This window comes from Trachypithecus francoisi, unplaced genomic scaffold, assembly GCF_009764315.1.
Source record: "Trachypithecus francoisi isolate TF-2019V2 unplaced genomic scaffold, Tfra_2.0 Lachesis_group7, whole genome shotgun sequence".
NCBI classification, from domain to species: Eukaryota; Metazoa; Chordata; class Mammalia; order Primates; family Cercopithecidae; genus Trachypithecus; species Trachypithecus francoisi.
In genome coordinates, this window is record NW_022681472.1 from 94056928 (window position 1) to 94076835 (window position 19908).

General features: G+C 46.6%; 1 protein-coding gene across 1 annotated transcript in view; it reads right to left on the reverse strand.

Moving 5' to 3' along the window:
• The window catches only part of COL22A1 (collagen type XXII alpha 1 chain), a 336220-nt gene extending 316544 nt beyond the window's left edge, over positions 1-19676 (reverse strand). Inside the window, exon 1 of the mRNA XM_033202916.1 lies at positions 19263-19676. The gene's annotated coding sequence lies outside the window, so the exon portion shown is untranslated. The remainder of the gene's footprint in view (positions 1-19262) is intronic.
• Positions 19677-19908: the final 232 nt, after the last annotated feature.

Below are 19908 nucleotides of genomic sequence, written 5' to 3' on the forward strand. Positions count from 1 at the left end.
ACTGTGTCCTTCTATCACAGACCCAGCTCAGAACCACTGGCACAGTCCTGCTGAGCTGTCTGTGATGCAAACTGCACTTGCTGATCAGAGAGGGGAAGATAGAATCAGGCGGCTTCTGTCTTAAGAGGGCTTCCTGGGAGCCCAACCAAGCTTGCCTGCATCCTGGATTCGAAACTCAACTCTGTGGAGCTTGGAGCAAGTCCTCTTCAGTCAACAAATACAGACTGAGTACTTTCTACATGCCAGACCAGACACTGTCACAGGTGTCTGACTACTCTTGGGGCAGCTAGCATAATGACTAAGCTTTTCAATCAGCATCCCTGTGTTCAAATTCCAATTATGCTGCTTACTAGCTGTGCAAACTAGGGGAATTCGCTTAACCACTCTGGACATCAACTCTTTGATGTATGAAGTGGGGATTAAAATACTTATCTCACAGGTTTTTTTTGGGGGGGAGTAATTAAATGAGTTACGAGGTCAGGAGATCAAGACCATCCCGGCGAATATGGTGAAACCCCGTCTCTACTAAAAAATACAAAAAAAAAAAACTAGCCGGGTGAGGTGGCAGGCGCCTGTAGTCCCAGCTACTCGGGAAGCTGAGGCGGGAGAATGGCGTAAACCCAGGAGGCGGAGCTTGCAGTGAGCTGAGATCCGGCCACTGCACTCCAGCCTGGGCAACAGAGCAAGACTCCGTCTCAAAAAAAAAAAAAAAAAAAAGAAGGAATGAATTCATGGGGAGGAAGGCATTCAAGTGTAAGGAAAGAACATTAATAAGAAAGCCTGGAGACTTGTGCAGTGACCCAGAGAAAAAGTTCAGACATGCTTGGATAGCCCCTGGGGCCAGTGGATGTTTACATGCATGCGAGTGGCATATACCAATGCGATTTAGGAAACTCTGTTGACAAGGATGGACTAGAGAGACCAATGAGGAGTTCTAGTGCAATGATTCAAACAGAAATCCCAACAACCTTCCATAACATATCCATGGGCAAAGTGGTCCAGCTGCAGATTCTATGACACTGGTGACTGGCAGGGAGCAGGAGATTGAGGGAGAAGAACATCTGGAAGCAAGCCCAGATTTCCAGTTTGAGCATCAGGGAGCCACGCAGTGAGGGGACTGGATGAAGAGTGCAGGCTGGAAATACTGAGGTAAATTTGAGGTACCTGTAAAACAGTCAGAAGGAGAGATCAAAGGCAGATGGACACTTGAGTCTATGGCTCAGAAGAGAAACTGGAGCTGGAGATACTCCTGGAAAAGTACAGAAGGAGTAGAAAACAGAGCTTTCAGTGGTATCAGTGTTTAGGTGAGTCAGAGGAGGGAGAGGAGCCCCATATGTCCCATCTCTGACCTTAGTGTCAGCTTCACTTTCAATTACTACACTTTGTAATGTAAGTGAGCATGCTACACTACTTCTGTATCTTCAATTTTCTTCCCCTGATCCAATAGTTTCCTGTGATTTTTATGGTAAAGAGTATTGTATGGTGTATTTTTACCTTAAAAAACAAACAAACAAACAAAAAACCTGGTTAGTTTGGTGTAGTAGTACACACCTGTAGTCCCAGCTACTCAGGAGGTAGAGGCAAAAGGATTACCTGGACCTGGGAAATTGAAGCTGCAGTGAGCTATGAACACACCACTGCAACTCTAGCCTGGGTGATAGAGCAAGAACCCACCTCTTAAAAAAAAAAAAAAACCTGTATTTTTCTGGGGTGGTATCAGCAAGGCCCAGCCAGGAGCTGAACGTCTATCCTCACCTAGGCCATCTTACTATACCTAAATGAGGTGACTGTTTACTAAACAACAAAATTAAATAGAATCCAGAGTTTATCAGAATAATGGCCAGTGTTGAGGATACAACTGAAAGTAACTCATTACACCAAGAATCAGGGTAATTAGAGCTTGAATGAGAAAATTCAATCAACTGATTCCAATGCTGAAATTTTCTCACAAATATTTTCAAAGCAGAAGTCATAGAAATGCTTGAATAAGGCCGGGCGCGGTGGCTCAAGCCTGTAATCCCAGCACTTTGGGAGGCGAGACGGGCGGATCACGAGGTCAGGAGATCGAGACCATCCTGGCTACACAGTGAAACCCCGTCTCTACTAAAAATACAAAAAACTAGCCGGGCGAGATGGCGGGCGCCTGTAGTCCCAGCTACTCGGGAGGCTGAGGCAGGAGAATGGCGTGAACCCGGGAGGCGGAGCTTGCAGTGAGCTGAGATCCGGCCACTGCACTCCAGCCCGGGCGACAGAGCGAGACTCCGCCTCAAAAAAAAAAAAAAAAAAAAAAAAAAAAAAAAAAAAAAAAAAAAAAAAAAAAAAAAGAAATGCTTGAATAAACCATAACAAACACTCTTGAAACATGAAAAAATAGAAACTCTTAGCAAAAAAATAGGAGATGTAAAACAGACACAAAGAGTAATTTAAGAGCTAAAAAGAAATACAATAACAACATTTAGAAAACATACAGCAGAGGCCTAAAACTAGACTGGAAATGAGACAACTGACTAAAAAATCAGCAAACTGAAACAACAGACCAATAGAATTTACCCGATCTGAGCAACAGCAAGAAAACAGACTGGAAAAAAAAATGAGGCCGGGCGCGGTGGCTCAAGCCTGTAATCCCAGCACTTTGGGAGGCCGAGATGGGCGGATCACAAGGTCAGGAGATCGAGACCATCCTGGCTAACTCGATGAAACCCCATCTCTACTAAAAATACAAAAAAAAAAAAAACTAGCCGGGCGAGGTGGCGGGTGCCTGTAGTCCCAGCTACTCCGGAGGCTGAGGCAGGAGAATGGTGTAAACCCAGGAGGCAGAGCTTGCAGTGAGCTGAGAACCAGCCACTGCACTCCAGCCCGGGCGACAGAGCAAGACTCCGTCTCAAAAAAAAAAAAAAAAGAGCAGAGCCCCAGGAATCTATAAACAATAACAATGTACGTAACTTTCATATCACAGCAATCCAGGGAGAGAAGAAAGAGTATGGAGCTCAAAAACTTCAAAGAAATAATGGATGATAAATTCTCAAACTTGCTGAGATCCTAGAAGTTGTAGATCCTATTTATCCCCAAACAGAATAAACCCAAAGAAATGTATGCTCAAATACATCATAATCAAACTTCTGACAACCAAATAAAGACAAGTAAAAAATATTGAAAGAATCTAGAGAGAAATGACATATTGCCTATGGTAGAAACACAAATGACAGCCAATTTCTTACTTGAAACCAAGAAACCAGGGGGAAATGGCACAACATTCTTCAAGTGCTGAAAGAGAACTGTCACCTCACAATCTTCTATTCAGCAAAAATATCCCTCAGGGATAAAGGGAAAGCAAAGACCAACTTATTGAAATGGCTCCCTACGAGTAAAGACTAACCTGAGGCCCCTGAAGACAAGCTTTGTTCCCGTTGCTCAGCTAACTGCCCATATAGAACATATGTTCTATAGCCCTATCAGCTCTCCCACCCCAGTACACCTCAGGTCTGCCGATACCTCCCCTTCTCCACTCATGCTGGTGGAGACCGAGCCTCCTTTCTCTCTTGCCTGGAGCACAGCAACAACCTCCTAACTGGTCTCCTTCCTTGCTCTCTTATTTCCCTCTACACTAGATTCCCTACAAGGAAGCAGCAGCATCTTTAAGAAAAAAAAATACAAAAAAAACCTAATACTTAGTCACAGATTATTTCCATTTTTTCTCATTTCTTTCTTCACCCAGCTATAGGTACAGTTTCAGTCACATGCTGCAGATGCAAGGATGTATTAGAAATGTGACCTGCTCACATCAATCCCATATGTTACTCCTTATTCTAACACCATTCCTGCTGCTTTCTCTCCTCTTCTTCCTCTTCCCCTCATCTTCATTCTCCTCTTTCTCCTTTTTCTATCCTCCCTCTTTTTATCCTTCATTGATTTTTGTCCATTGTATTGTCCAATCACAACGTAAGTCTTATAAGTGCCAAAACCATGCCCTGCCACCTTTCACCATGTCAGATGTGAATACAGAGAGTATATTCACTCAGAGCCAGTTTATGGATAAAAAAGGTTGAGAAAATCCTAGGACCTTTAAATGGGGACATGAGGCAGAAAATAAGAAGATCTGGTTTAGCCAAGAAAATCCAGGGATGGTGAGATACAATAGACTCAAGGGTTCAGTCAGTGCTGCCTGGTGAACAGATCCTCGTGTTATTATGCCGGTTGGTATTTTGAACTTGTGTGCATTAATATGTCTTTTTATATTTTTTTATATCAAATATATAATTTTTTTTTGAGATGGAGTCTCACTCTATTGGCCAGGCTGGAGTGCAGTGGGGCAATCTCAGTTCACTGCAGCCTCCGCCTCTCGGGTTCAAGCCTGCCTCAGGCAGTTCTCCTGCCTCAGCCTCCTGAGTAGCTGGGATTACAGGCACGCACCACTGTGCCCGACTAATTGGTGTATTTTTAGTAAAGATGGGGTTTCACCATGTTGGCCAGGCTGGTCTTGAACCCCTGACTTCAGGTGATCCACCCACGTCAGCCTCCCAAAGTGCTAGGATTATAAGTGTGAGCCACTGGCTCATAAGTTTCTTGATGAGCAAAGTGGTCTTACCTATCATGATCCCTGACACTTAACCGTTGGCACAAAGTTGTTGCTCAATAAATATTTGTTGAAAGAGTAAATAAATAAAAATGGCAGCTGATCCAGTCGACTGTAGGGTACCAGATATGGCAAAGGTATGATGACGCAGATGATATAAATAGCAGCCAGGACTGTACTGGCTGTTTCTCCTGCATTGCTTTATTTCTTCACAAGAGGCTAGCAAAGCAGTTATTACAGCTGAGTAACCTCATGTTCTGGGCAGTGAAAAAACGTGCTGAAGACTATACCACCTGGAAGGGGTAGAAGAGGGATTTAGTCCCAGGCCATTATGATCCTAGATTCTGTGCGCTTTTCATTTAACCGGAAGGCTTTGGTCTCTGTCACTCTCTAGAATGGCAGTGCTTGATCAGGTAACTGGCAGGTGCAGAGATAAAAAAAGAACTCTGGCCATCAGGAGTGTTTGGTCCTTCTAATGAGCAACAGCAACTATTCAGTCCTTGCCTCCTGTCCACTCAGACATCCCAATGATTTCAATGGAATTGGCTTCAGCCCTACACTGCCAACTTGCAGAAGGATTCAGATGATTGGAGGAGGAGATGGAAAAAGTGAGACATGTTTTCCAGACCTCCTTCTTTATGCTACAGAATTCAAAAATATTATCAGTCATATTTTTTATTTTTATCACTTCCCCAAGAAGAGGCTGCATGCCATTTCTGTTTCTCTCCCAGCTGCTAGAAACTGTATATGATATAGAAGCATATCTGTCTATTCTTGAGACAATGAAGATGTCTTAAACCTGGGCTCCAAGTGACTTGAATGGTCACTTTCATTCTAAAGCCATCGCCTACTTCTTCACTATGCTTTGTGGTCTTTAGAGTCATTGATCAATTACTTCAACAAGGATTTGCTGAGTCCCAGACTGTGCACCAGGCATTGTCTTAATCATCAAATGTAGCAGTGTTCCTGCCTCCATCCAGCTTACTTTCTAGAGAGAGAAAGCAGAAAGTAAACAAAGTAACAAATAAATAAAGGAGATGGTTTTAGAGAGTAATAGTTGATTTAAACACAAAAAAACAGGGTCATGTGATAGAAGGTGACTTGGGTAGGACATTTTTTATACTCTGTAAAAGGAAAGACTCCTCGATATATCATTGATGAGATTTTGTTGTTTTATAATATTATATTATAATATTTTATAATATTCTTTGGCTACTCATCTGTCCAGCATCTTATTAGCCATAACACTGTGATCATTGTTTGGAAATATGTCCTATGGAAAAGCATTTACTTCACAGCTAGCATGCTCACAGATTTGAAAGAAGTTTCATTAAAAGCACCATTGCTTTCCAAAAAAAAAAAAAAAAAAGGAAAGACTCGTCTTAGTTGGGGACACTTGAACTGAGATCTGATTAATGGGATGGAGAGTTTTGGAAAGGGGAACGGGGTGAGGAGTGAAAAGCCTCCAGCAGCTGTCGAATCCCTGCCACCAACAGCCTCGGATGTGGCCTCCAGCCTCAGTTCCACTCATTACTGGCAGGTTTGTTTGTTTTTTGTTTTGTTTTTTTTGTTTTTTTGAGACAGTCTCTTGCTCTATCCCCTAGGCGGGAGTGCAGTGGCACAATCTCAGGTCACTGCAATCTCCGCCTTTCGGGTTCAGGTAATTTTCATACCTCAGCCTCCCGAATAGCTGGGATGACAGGCGACTTCCACCACACCCAGCTAATTTATGTATTTTTAGTAGAGATAGGGTTTCGCTATGTTGGCCAGGCTGGTCTCAAACTCCTGACCTCAGGTGATCCACCCGCCTCAGCCTCCCAAAGTGCTGGGATTACAGCCGTGTGCCACTGTACCTAGCCTGGGAGGGATTTTTTTTTTTTTTTTTTTTTTTTTGGCAAGTGTCCCACTCCTGTTGCCCAGGCTGGAGTGCAGTGGTGTGATCACAGCTCATTGCAGCCTCTACCTCCCAGGCTCAGGTGATCCTCCCACTTCAGCCTCCCACGTAGCTGAGACTACAGGTGCATACCACCATGCCCAGCTAATTTTTGTATTTTTTGTAGAGACAGGGTTTCACCATGTTGCCTAGGCTGGTCTCGAATTCCTGGGTTCAGGCAATCTGCCTGCCTCAGCCTCCCAAAGTGCCGGGATTACAGGCATGAGCCACCGTGCCTGGCCTTTACTAGGACTTCCTACACATCCTCACAAGACCCAAATGAGGTGCCTAACGCATAAATATGATCGTTAGACTCATGGACAAACCCTGCCACATCCCTCGTCACCTTTGGATAAAGTCCAAGTGCTCATTGCAGACCTTCGTGGGCTGGCTTGCACCTACCTCTCCGGTGTCACCTGACTACATGTCTGCTTGGACCTATGTGAATGAAGGAGAAGACAATAGGAATGGGGCTGTGCTGGGGAAGGAGGGGCTATCTGCACTCCCCTGCTCCCCTGACACATGGTGAGAGGGCTCCCCGTGAGTCAAATGGACACCACAGGAGGAGGTGAGGCTTGAGTTACCGGGTTGGTGCCCAGCAGAGATAACTGCACAAATAGGAGACTCCAGCTGTAAGACACTGTGAAGGTTGCTGCAGGCTCAGGGGAGGAAGGGGCATGGGGGAGTTCCCACCGGATGAGACCTCCCAAGTTGGGAGAGGTGAGGTGCTCCATGAGAGAGGCACCACGTGGATGCCCGAAACACAATGAAGCTTTGGTGGCAAATGTGGCCAGAGGAGCTACTACCATGACCATCAAAGCAGAGGCCACTGCCCCTCTCCTTTCCCTTTATCCTTACCCCAACCCTCCAGAGAAAGAGAGAGGAAGAGAGAAAAAGCCCCAGCCAGGTCCTTCAGGACAATGGCTCAGCATTAGCATTGGCTATGATGGGAGGGCAGAGAACTTCACTGTGATGTAGGCCTGCACTTTTATACTAGAACTGACTGGGCTGGTCTCTGTTATGCCTGAAAGTGGACAGGAAGTTGTGGGATGGGGTCAAGGCTTGTGAAGGCACAGGACAGGAGGCTTTGACCAAACGTGGTTGGTCTCAGGGATCATGGAAACACGAAATGTTTTTATAGTCATCCACCCCTGGTTGTTCAAGGGTGGTTACTTTAGTCCTAATACCACTAATCACCCATGGATCAGACTGGCAGGCCTAACACGTGAGTAAGAAAAATGCTCCCTCCCGGCCGGGCGCGGTGGCTCAAGCCTGTAATCCCAGCACTTTGGGAGGCCGAGACGGGCGGATCACAAGGTCAGGAGATCGAGACCATCCTGGCGAACACAGTGAAACCCCGTCTCTACTAAAAATACAAAAAACTAGCCGGGCGAGGTGGCGGGCGCCTGTAGTCCCAGCTACTTGGGAGGCTGAGGCAGGAGAATGGCGGGAACCCGGGGGGCGGAGCTTGCAGTGAGCTGAGATCTGGCCACTGCACTCCAGCCTGGGCGACAGAGCAAGACTCCGCCTCCAAAAAAAAAAAAAAAAGAAAAATGCTCCCTCCCTATTGTGAACTGTCTCAAGGTCTGTAGCCATCCTCATATGAATGGATTTATTCAGGAATTAACTTATGAATTATTGAGCATCAACCCCACAGCAAATGTGGAGCAGGGACATGTGTCTACTCAGTCACATGGGATCCCCACCATAGCCTGATGTGCGAGTTACTGTCCCTTTCACAGACTGAAACCCTGAGGCCAGGACATTGCTCCAGGTCACGTGGCTATTAAATGAAAGAGGCTGGATTCACATTCTGGACCACTCAACCCCAGGATCACCAGTGACTTCCTGAAGGAAACAGAGATAACCATGGAAAGGGACAGTTCAGGGCAGACTGGGGGGGCCTTCAATGCTGTGGTTTGAGTTTTATGCTTGGAGTAACATGTAGCAAACATGCTCATACATTTTAAATCATATGTTGCATCCCATAAAGGTCTAATGGGCTTTAAGTGGAGTTGGAGAGAAGAGTGGGCACCTCAACCTGTTGTGCAGAACAGAAATAGCATCTGGAGGCCATTTTCACCTGGCGCCCCTACTTGGCTTCTGACACCAGTGACTGTTTTCTACCTGGGCCCACAATTGCTTTTGTCTTCCAAGCCTCCCTCCTTCAGAGAGCAGAGCCAGTCTTTCACTTTCAGTAAAAACCTCTCTCCTCCTATCAGTTGATGGGATTCATGGAAGTGCACCCTGCTTTTTCAGCTAGGAGGTAGCAGGGGACCAGAATGAGCTGGCTTGGGCCCCACATCCCCCTGGACGCTGGAATTTGACAAGAGCCAAGCATCCCCAGGCCCTCTGCTAGAGTTTCTGGGTAAAGAGGCGTACGTCTGCTGGAGCTGCTGAGTTTGGGGGGGCCGACGGCCACGTGTCAGCGTGTGGGGGATCCTGATGCAGACTGGATGCTGAGAACAAGACAGGATGCAGCCCTAGAGCCCCTGCACCCAGCTTTGTCCAAAGTCCAGAGGTGCCCAGAGCTACTGTATTGCATGAGACAAGCATTTCCCTACTCCTGCTTTTTAAGTTTAAGCGAATTTGAGCTGGAGTTCTTCCACTTCAAAACCACAGACAGGCACTTGTTGCTCTTAGCAGGACCCAGCAGACACTGCCACCTCATCACGGAGCTCACACGGGGAGTCCCTGCTTCTTAAACTGCTTTCTAGGCTCTATATCTTGTTTTCTCTTCCTCTCCTTTCATCTTTGATTGACAACTCAGTTTGCATATGCTTTTCCAGAATTACCACATTCAACTTCCCTCTCCAAGGGCCAACTTCCAAAAGCAATCCAGAGACCCCACACACACACCCTTACCACCGCCCCCACCCAACCCCTGCAGCCTCCCTGGGTCTATGGAGTTGAACAGGCAGCACAGAGGGCAGGACGCATATGGGAGGATAGGACAGCCCTTCTCAGCCTCCCCTCAGCCTGCCCTGCCCATCAGTACAAGCAAACCTTAACCACTCTCTATTGTTTGATTCATTTCTTCAAATGTGGTAGAGCTATAATAACCCCATTTTTATTTCTTTCACGTTTTCAGTATTGAATTATTCCCAATTTTTTTCTCTCCCCCAGCCAGCCCCCCACTGAGTACACTGTCTCCATTCATTTCACAAGAGATTGTCTCAGATTACAGAGTCTTGAGGACACAGAAAGATATTTCTGTTTAATTTATTTTGAGCAGCGTCTGGTCTGATGAAGCAATATGTATAAATAGTGCTCCAGCATCCACACTGAGTTTGGAGGTGCCATCCCAGCAGGCTCCCCTTTTTCTGGGAGAGAATAATGAGAAGCCACATGCAGCGCCTCCCCTTTGAGATGTGAGATGGCACAGTGGGAGGCCATGGGCTATGAGACCCACAGACTTGAGCCTGGTGTCTGTCTCCACCACTCTCCAGCCACGTGGCCTCAGCTAGTATCTCTAAGCCTCGGCTGCCTCATCTGTAAAAAGGGGATACTAATCTACTTCATCAGTTGCTGAGTCCCCAGTCAATAGCGGCATTAAAACATATATATCAGCCGGGCGCGGTGGCTTACGCCTGTAATCCCAGCACTTTGGGAGGCTGAGGCGGGCGGATCACGAGGTCAGGAGATCAAGACCATCCTGGCTAATGCAGTGAAACCCCGTCTCTACTAAAAATACAAAAAATTAGCCGGGCAAGGTGGCGGCGCCTGTAGTCCCAGCTTCTCGGGAGGCTGAGGCAGGAGAATGGCGTGAACCCGGGAGGCGGAGCTTGCAGTGAGCCGAGATCGCGCCACTGCACTCCAGCCTGGGTGACAGAGCAAGACTCCGTCTCAAAAAAAAAATAACATATATATCAATAGATAGAGGGATGGATGGACGGACAGACAGACAACTAAATTAGATACATGAAAAACTGTAAGCATTTAATTTTTAAAAAGCTGTCATTACCAAATACTCTTTTTCAGTGCTTCCTTCACACTGACAATACTTTTTGCACCACCATATAAATTTCACTCAGAAAACTCTATCAGAGGGAGTGATCTACCCCAATCACCTCCATTAGCCCATGCCCGAATTCCCTCTAGATACCTCCTATACACCCATTTAAACTTGGATATCTCCAGGGACCAGAAACTCACTACTTTGCAAGATGGTAAGTGCATCTCAGAATTCTAAAGTGTTGGAAATTCCGAGATGCTGGCTGTCTTAGCTGAAGGAAAGGCCAGTGGCTGAGCTCAGACTGGGCCCTAGGTCACCTGTCCCAGTCTAGAGCTCTGTTTCATACCAGGAAACCTCAGGCAACCAGGCTGTTTAGAGCTCCTACCTTAAGAGACCCTGCAAACTCCCATTTCTGCCCCTGCGGGACACAATCCACACAGCTTCTGAGGAGTTTCCATTCTGAGAGTGAGACCCCTCCGTCTGTGCCAGATTATAAATTCCCCTTGACCGTACTCTGTGAACTTGCAAAGGACCTCACTCACCCTAAACATCCATGTTATTGGACAAGACAGGTTCGTTCATGTTCTATCCCAGCTTAAAGCCTCCTCTTGGCCCCTCTAGGCCTTTTATCAACCTGATCCCTCACCTCACATTTCACCTCATGAACCTTATTCTTCAACCTCAAAGACTCCTCTCCCTTCCTTGAACACCTGCATTTTATTTTCCTAACTCCTGACATTGTCTGTGTCGTTACCTTAGAGAGAATTTATTTTTCTTGCCAGGCAGACTCCTATTCATCCTTCAAAACCCGGTTTATGTGCCTTCTCCTCAGTGAAGACTTCCCTGATTTCCCAGGCAGGGAGTGTTCCACTATGTTCCTTAGAGGCTCCCATAGACTCATGGATTTCAGCACTCTACAAGTAATATTAAAATTACCTACATATTGGTCTGTCTTCTCAACTGAGCTGCTTAAACCTAAACATTATGTATCTAGTCTCTCTTCCTCTGTGCCTGAAACAGTGATGGGCACAGAGCAGTATCATGTATCAGTGTAACAGAGAGAAACAAATAAATGAGTTAAGTGTCTAAACTGGGTATTCAATGGGATATTTAACTTAGTAAGAGGGAGCTCTTTCTTATATTTTTTAATTGAAACTTTTACTTCCTGAGAAGATAAAAAAACATGTGAACTGACACAAGACTGACTTTCTTTTTCTTTTTTCTTTTGAGACAGAATCTGGCTCTGTCACCCAGGCTGGAGTACAATGGTATAATGTCAGCTCACTCTAACTTCTACCTCCTGGATTCAAGCAATTCTCTTGCCTCAGCCTCCCAAGTATCTGGGATTACAGGGACCCGCCACTACACCCAGCTAATTTTTGTATTTTTAGTAGAGACAGGGTTTTGCCATGTTGGCCAGGCTGGTCTCAAACTCCTGACCTCAAGTGATCCTTCCGCCTCGGCCTCCCAAAGTGCTGGGACTACAGGCGTGAGCCACCACACCCGGGCAAGACTGACTTTCTTTGACTATCACCAACGACATTTCCTTTCTTCCAAGAAATGGCCTAGATGCTACCAGGACCCTGCCACTCTGGATAAGAGCACACAGAAGTGAGGTGTGTATCAGGAAGGGGCCAGGAATGGAGGCTTTGTGGGATATTCTCTTCCCAGGAAATTGACTCACAAATGTGCCCAACACAGGGGGACCAAAAGAGATTTCTCAGCCATCACAGTGTGGGGCTCTCCAGCTCTTTTCCTAGGGGAGCCTGTGGCTTTGGCTCCACTGTGGTGGGGCTTCAGGACCAAAGCTGAACAGGAGCTTCCAGGATTACTCCCCGACAAGGGCAGCTTGTGGGAGGGAGCTCTGCTTATTACCCTCGTGCTGTGCAGTGTCTAGCAAATTCAGGCTTTTAAATAGTGTGAGCATTTATTGGTGGGAGAATTCAGCAGGAAGGGTACAAGAAAAGCCTCTTGAAAGATCCTGTCTGAGCAAAGGACTACTGCAATCCCACCTTCTTTCCCCTTGATCTGAAAAACCATCCAGGAATGGCTGATCAAACTTGTTGATGCAAATTAATCCACTAACTCTCTCATTCATACATTTATCCTATCACATATTTACTTTCTCATTCATTCTTTCAGTAATCTGCTCACTTGCCCATTGTGTTAGCCCACTGTCTTACGACAGAAGCACTGAAAATGATTCTCTTTTAATAATACAGACTGCGTAATTTATTAAAAGAAGAGATGCATTTGCCTCACAGTTCTACAGGCTGGGAAATCCCAGTGCATGGTGCACTACCAGGGTAACCCCACAGCAGAAGGCAGAAGCAAGCATGTAAAACACAGAGAGAGAACCCAGAGGCCAAATTCACCTTTTAAGAACCCACTCTCACAAGAACTAACCTGTTCCTACAACAGCAATGGTAGACCTTCCATGAGGGGTCTGCCCTCATGACCTAATCACCTCTTGTTAGGCCACATCTCCCAACACTGCTGCATTGGGGATGAAGTTCCCAACACAGGAACTTGCGGGAGACACACTCAAATCACAACACCTGTCCATCATCCACACAGACATTTCTTTCTGCTCTCCCTTCATTCCCCCTCCCCCACACAAAGGCTCATTCATGCCACAAACAATGGGGACCACAGCCCTACTTCCCAATGGGTCCGCAGCAAGCATGAAACCAGGCAAAACAAAATGCGACAGTTCAGCCTTTCAGTCATTGATGCAGTACCTCCTAAGAGCCAGACACTGTGCTAGGTACCCATGTTTTTAAATATTTATTGGCTATTGTTCCCACACTGTTCAAATGTTGAATTTGGATTAAAGTAGGTATTTGGATATATATCGGTTGTGAAAGAATATTAGCCAGAATGTTACTACTGGTTAAGTTGGGGGATCAGAACTCAGGAGAGTTGCAGATGCTGTTGAACTTGTAAAAACATGCTTTTGTTACTTTTTAAATTTAAAACATTCTAACAAGAAATAACAAAGAAAAAACTCTCCAAATAGTACATCTGCTTTCTCATATGAATTATGTACATTTATCTTATTCACTTATGGCAGTCTGTAATTTTTGTTTAAGAGCATGGGCTTTGTACCAAGACATGGGTTTAAATCCCAGTTCTGCCATTTACTAGCTAAGGGACCGGCCGGGCGCGGTGGCTCAAGCCTGTAATCCCAGCACTTTGGGAGGTCGAGGCGGGTGGATCACGAGGTCAGGAGATCGAGACCCTCCTGGCTAACACGGTGAAACCCCGTCTCTACTAAAAATACAAAAAACTAGCCGGGCGCGGTGGCGGGCGCCTGTAGTCCCAGCTACTCGGAGGCTGAGGCGGGAGAATGGCGGGAACCCGGGAGGCGGAGCTTGCAGTGAGCCGAGATCGCGCCACTGCACTCCAGCCTGGGCGACACAGCGAGACTCCGTCTCAAAAAAAAAAATAAAATAAAATAAAATAAAATAAAAAATAAACTAGCTAAGGGACCAAATGTTCCTAAGCCTCAATGTGTCCATCTGTAAAGAGGGTAACAGCATAGTTAATTCACAGGAGGAAAGGATCTATGTGATAATATCTCATATATCGCCTGGCACCAATTGGCACTCAATCTCACATGGGGTTGGGGGCATATTATTTTTGCTTTTACAGAGCTCAAAATCTATCATAGGAAAAAAGATATAATTTATTCTAAGTACCCCCAAAAAGATGGAATAAGGTCAGACAGATGGCAATGGCAGAGAGAGCGCTTTCATTTGAATACGAGGAAGAATTTTAAACCAGATATCCAACAAAGCACTGGAGGTTGCCTTAGGAGGTAGCAATCCCTCTGCCCCTGGAGGTGGGCAAGAAGAAGGTGGGCAAGAACTTGGGAGAAAGGTAATAGGATCCAGTCAACAGATGAGGAAACTGGACAGGCTGCCTGTGATAGACGTCCTGTAGCCTGCAGATGTAAAGGGCCTATCATAGTCATAATTATTTGGCAAAATTATATGTGATCATCCTTAATGCAAAATCACAATGAAGCTTGTGGCTGTTTTATTTGTACTTGTGTTTTATTTTGTTTTATTATAGTAATAACACTTAACATGAGATCTACTCTCCTAATAAAGTTTACAACAAAACATTGCTACGTATTGGCACAATGTTATAGAACAGACCTCCAGAACTTATTCATCTTGCGTAAGTGAAGTTTTATGCCCAATTTTTTAAATGATATTTTATTTGTTCCTTATTTATCCTTGTGGCTGACTTGCCTTTTTTTTTTTTTTTTTTTCTTTTTTTTTGAGGCGGAGTCTCACTCTGTCGCCCAGGCTGGAGTGCAGTGGCCGGATCTCAGCTCACTGCAAGCTCCGCCTCCCGGGTTCACGCCATTCTCCTGCCTCAGCCTCCCGAGTAGCTGGGACCACAGGCGCCCGCCACCTCGCCCGGCTAGTTTTTTTGTATTTTTTAGTAGAGACGGGGTTTCACCTTGTTCGCCAGGATGGTCTCGATCTCATGACCTCGTGATCCGCCCGTCTCGGCCTCCCAAAGTGCTGGGATTACAGGCTTGAGCCACCGCGCCCGGCCTTTTTTTTCTGTCTTTATAGCATCAAGAGCAGAATGTGCCCCTGACAACTCAGCCACAGGGCAGGTGAGGCCAGCTCCAATTGGCCTGGACCTGCCAGTGTGCAGTTAAAGGAAAAGCTTCTCCTTAGGATACAGTTTCACCCAAGAGATGGTATCAATTCTGATTTTTTAGAAAAATTTTACTATAAGCCAAACTTAAAAAAAAAATTAAAATACCCTAATCTCTATCAGAGCACAACCACGGTTAACTAGTAGTGAGCTTCCAGTAACTGGGAGTGTATAAGTTAAGACAAGTGGACAGCAGGAGGGAGCTGGCATGGCTGAGTTTGTCCCAGGAGGCCTCTGAGTTGCTTCCAACAGGGCATCTTCACAACCACAATGGGCTGGCAGGGCCACCCTCAAACACTCTCTGGGTATCTGCCAGGACTTCCCTTTGCTTGTGCCAGGATGTTAGCCCTGCTTTCAGCCTCTCATGAGTGCTCCTAATAACTAATAACTCCTAAGAACCATCAAAATGCCGATGCCCTCTGACCCAGAAATCCTATTCCTTAAGAATAATCTGAGATACATCATTGCCCAATGGGGGAACTATTGTACACAAACAAAAATGCTCACCACAGCAGCAGGAAGGGACTGGTTCACCTATCATGGTCCATCCGCTTGCAGGAATGTGAAGAAGCAATACAAAACGAAACTCAGTAACACCACAAAGCAAGGGGCTGACTTTACTCAATAAGAAAGCTGAGGAATGGTCATGTCATATGATTTATTCATTCAATTATTCATTCATGTAGCCACTTATTCACTCACTCATTGATTCAATGAACCTCATGCTGGCCTCAGGCAAAGTGCAAAGAGATGTCAGTCTGGCCACCTGGCCTTGGGCTGGACGTCTCCGACACCAACTCTTCCCCTCAACACACACCCACACAGACACATATGCACACACACACACACGTACACACAGAACCACAGGGACACACACAAATGCTGGATCCTAGGTGGGAAGAGTGAAAGGTCAGTCCCTCTGTGTCCTGGTACCTCACGAGACCTATGTTTGAGACTCAGTTCTGTCTCAAAATGCAGATCTGGCAAGTCATTCCCACTTTCCAGAACTCTCTGTTCCCTGGTCTGTGAAATAGGAGAATGACACTTTTCCCACCTTACTAGGGCTTGGTCTTCCTCGATATTGCATTTATCTTTATATGGTAACCTGATAAATACGTCTTGAAATCTTGAATAGGGGGTTGGCTAAAAAAAAATCCTCAGGGAATTTTCCTACCCTAAAACATTCCTGTGGGCCTTTCTCAGTTTCTAGTTTTCTTTGGAAGGCCTGCGTCATTCCCAGCATGTGCGAAAAGGCCTTTGTTGAAACAAAAATTAGCTTTGAATCCCACTTCCTCTTTATTCCCTCTGCCTATTCCCAGGTAAATCATTCAAACTCTGATCTTTCATTTCCTTGTTTCTAAAACGGAGATATGAATGACACACACGTAGTCCATGGTCCTGGCCCATAGTAACCACACCACCTGTGTTGACCTCTATCAAAACCATCATAAGCAACTTCGAAGGAAGAGAGGGATGCAGGAGGGAACTAGCAGACTCTTAAGGCTGGAAGAGAAGCATTTGGTAATTGCAGTATCTCAAGCTAGGAAGGACCTTAAAAGCTTACCTACCTCAAGCATTCCAGGTTTAGATCAGCCTTACAACAGCCATCCAATCTGTTTGGATGCCTCCTGTAGTGGGGAACTCACTCCCTAATGAATCACTCCCTCTTGTCTTTGGAAAGGTCTTCCAACTGAACTGGAATCCAACATCCAGTTAAGCTCCTCCACTTGTCCTTTTAGCTGGACCCTCTGGGGACCAAGACAGCAGACGAGCTGCCTCTTCTACAGGGCAGCCCTCCAAATGGCTGAGGCCACTGTCTTCTCTGCACTAGAAGACCTTCCTATGGTAGTATCCTTCCACATAAGCTATGACTTCTATTCCCAGGAAATCCTGATTTGTCTCCCCTAAATGCACTTTCACTTATCTGTGACCCTCTTACAATGAAATCAGAGAGAGATAACCCTGATCTTTTAGCTCAGAGCAAGCAAGCTCCCAGGCCTTCAGAGGCCCTGCAGGTCACACAGATGACAGTGGATGACCAGGGGGCACATGCCTTGTCTAAAGTGGGTGAGTAATCCTCATCCCAGTCACTGACAGCCTTGCAGGGATTCAAGCCAAAAGAGAAGCCAGAGACGAAGATTTGTAACATGGAATCTCCTGATCATTTTATGTTGGCAACAACTGAAACCACACACAAAGTCTTAAAACTGTCTGTGGACTGCATCTGTCTAGGGGCCATTTACTTAATCATTTTATAGGTATAAAACCTTTTGTGAATTGGATGAAAGTTTGACCAAACCACAGAAAAACCAGACACAAACTTCTGCTCCAAACATTTGAAAGGATGCACAGATCCTTGGGAGCCACTCCCGGATCCCAGGAAAGAATATCCTCATCGGATGCAACATCTTGTCTAATAAGACAGGCCCAACAATATCAAAGTGACCATTTCCTGCAGTTGTGCAGTGCCTCAATAGCACAGCAACAAGGAAATCTAGAATGAGGTGGGGGTGCTTCCTGCTGAAGCTTCCCAGGTTTGTGACACAGAAGCAAGCTAAGATATATTGCATGCTTACCACGTACCAGATACCTCTTGTGTTATCTATCCCTATCTCTTCCATCAGCTCCATTGGCAAAAGAGAAAATTGAGGCTCACTGAGGATAGCTGCATGACCCAGGGCAACCAGAGAGAACACAGAGTTAGCACTGGAAGACAAGATTAGCAGCAAAGCTTATACCCTTCAACTACACCTTGCATGCAGCTAGGCAGTACACCCCATGCAGTAGGCCTCTAACAAAAATGAAGCTCTGCAATTTCACATTTTCCTGGAACCTTTGAACTCAACCAGGAGGAGTCTGAAGATGTGGCCTTCAGCTCTCCAGGATTTGCCTGGTAGAAATAATCAGAGACAGATAAGGAGTGAGAATGACCCATGTAGACATAAAAGTGTTGGCATGGGGCCGGACATGGTATCCCATGACTGTAATGCACTTTGGGAGGCGGAGGTGGGCGGATCACCTGAGGTCAGGAGTTCGAGACCAGCCTGACCAACATAGAGAAACCCCGCCTCTACTAAAAATCCAAAATTAGCCGGGTGTGGTGGCTCATGTCTGTAATCCCAGCTACTCAGGAGGCTGAGGCAGGAGGAGAATCGCTTGAACCCAGGAGACAGAGGTGGCAGTAAGCCAAAATTGCACCTCGCACCATTGCACTCCAGCCTGGGAAACAAGAGTGAAACTCGGTCTCAAAAAAAAAAAAAAGAAAGTGCGAGGATGGGGCTCTGGAAGATGACAAGTCGTGGAATGAAGTTCTGAGGAGGCGGACCCAGTACACAGCTCTGGGACAAGCCAGCAGGCGGCGCCTCCTTCTGCAGATGCTTGATAAGCATGTCCACCTGTCATCCTTGAGTCTTGCCTTGAGTGGGGAGAAGTGAGGACTCATTTTCCAATAAAACAACTAATTCAAATTGTGCTCGATAAAGTGGCACACGAAACCCCGGTCTGCTACAGAACATGATACGCAGGGGTTGGGGGAAGGACAAAAACACCTCTCTGACCTAGAGAAGGCTGGGAGAGGGGGAATAAAATGCTCAAATAGGAACGAGATCCAAATCTAGATCAAGAAAGCTAAGTTCCTTGACAGTAAATGTAAAACCAAAGGACGACTATTCTTCCGCCACCCCGTGCTCCATTTCCCCCGCATCTTTTTCTCCATTTACTGCAAACTTCTTACTTGAAAGTTTAAAGAGCTGGTACATTTCAACTACTTTAAAGTATTATAGCAACCCGAAAACAAGCTCTTGCATTTGGCGCTCGGCGGCCATCGCTGGGCTCCTGACGGCTCAGCTAGAATCAAGCAGGTGTGTTCTCACGGACTTGCCTCTATTTTACTCTGAAGTTAAGTCAAGGCACGGACACATCTGCTTCCAACTATGGTCACTGCCTAAAGAGCAAAGTGTGCTCAGGCTTCAGAAGGAAACGCGTCTGTATTTGGAGAGAACAATCTCCCCAGCCGGCATCCACCCCCCGCCTCTCGTCCCTCACTGTCATCTGGGAAGATGGGCGTCAGCTGAAGTCTGTGACCTTCAGCACTGCAGCAACGAAGAGAATCCGGGTCTTACCTGGCAGGGAGGCACTCAGGGGATGCCCGCTGAGGTCCAGTCCTGGGCCCAGGCCCACTGGAAGCAGCAGCTGGGAGAAGACACCAGCCCCAGGAAGCCTCCTCCTGAGAGTCACCTGTCAGTCACTCGACCACTCTCCCCCAAGTAATCTCACAAACTCAGACTCTAAACAAGACGTGCAGTAAGTGTGGAGGCTTTCCCCAGGCCAGGGGGCCAGAGAGAGGACCAGCTTGAAAACAAGTTACTAAATACATACAGTTAGAAAGAAAGGCTTGAAAGTTACAGAATGAGATAGAAAGTGTGTGAGAAACAGAAGAATAGGGAAAGCGGGGAAGACACTTCCTTGGGGAGAAATGCCGCAGCCTCGGCCAGCCCCGCCACTGCCCTGGAACAAAGCTGTCTGGAGCCTCCCCAGGGGCAAACTGGCCTGCGTGCTGGGATTCCCCGGCTAAGAGCACGGGGCTGGGGAGGAGCTGGGGCGGGGGCGGGCCTAGGAGCGCCGGGCGGGAGCGGGCGGGGGCCAAGCCGCGAAGGAGGAGGAAAATCAGGGGGCCGGGAGCGGGGAGGGGCCGGAGGTGCAGGGGCGGACCTCAGAGAAAAGGAGAGAGGCCGACCAGGGCCCGGACAGTGGCGAGGGGGCTGCGGG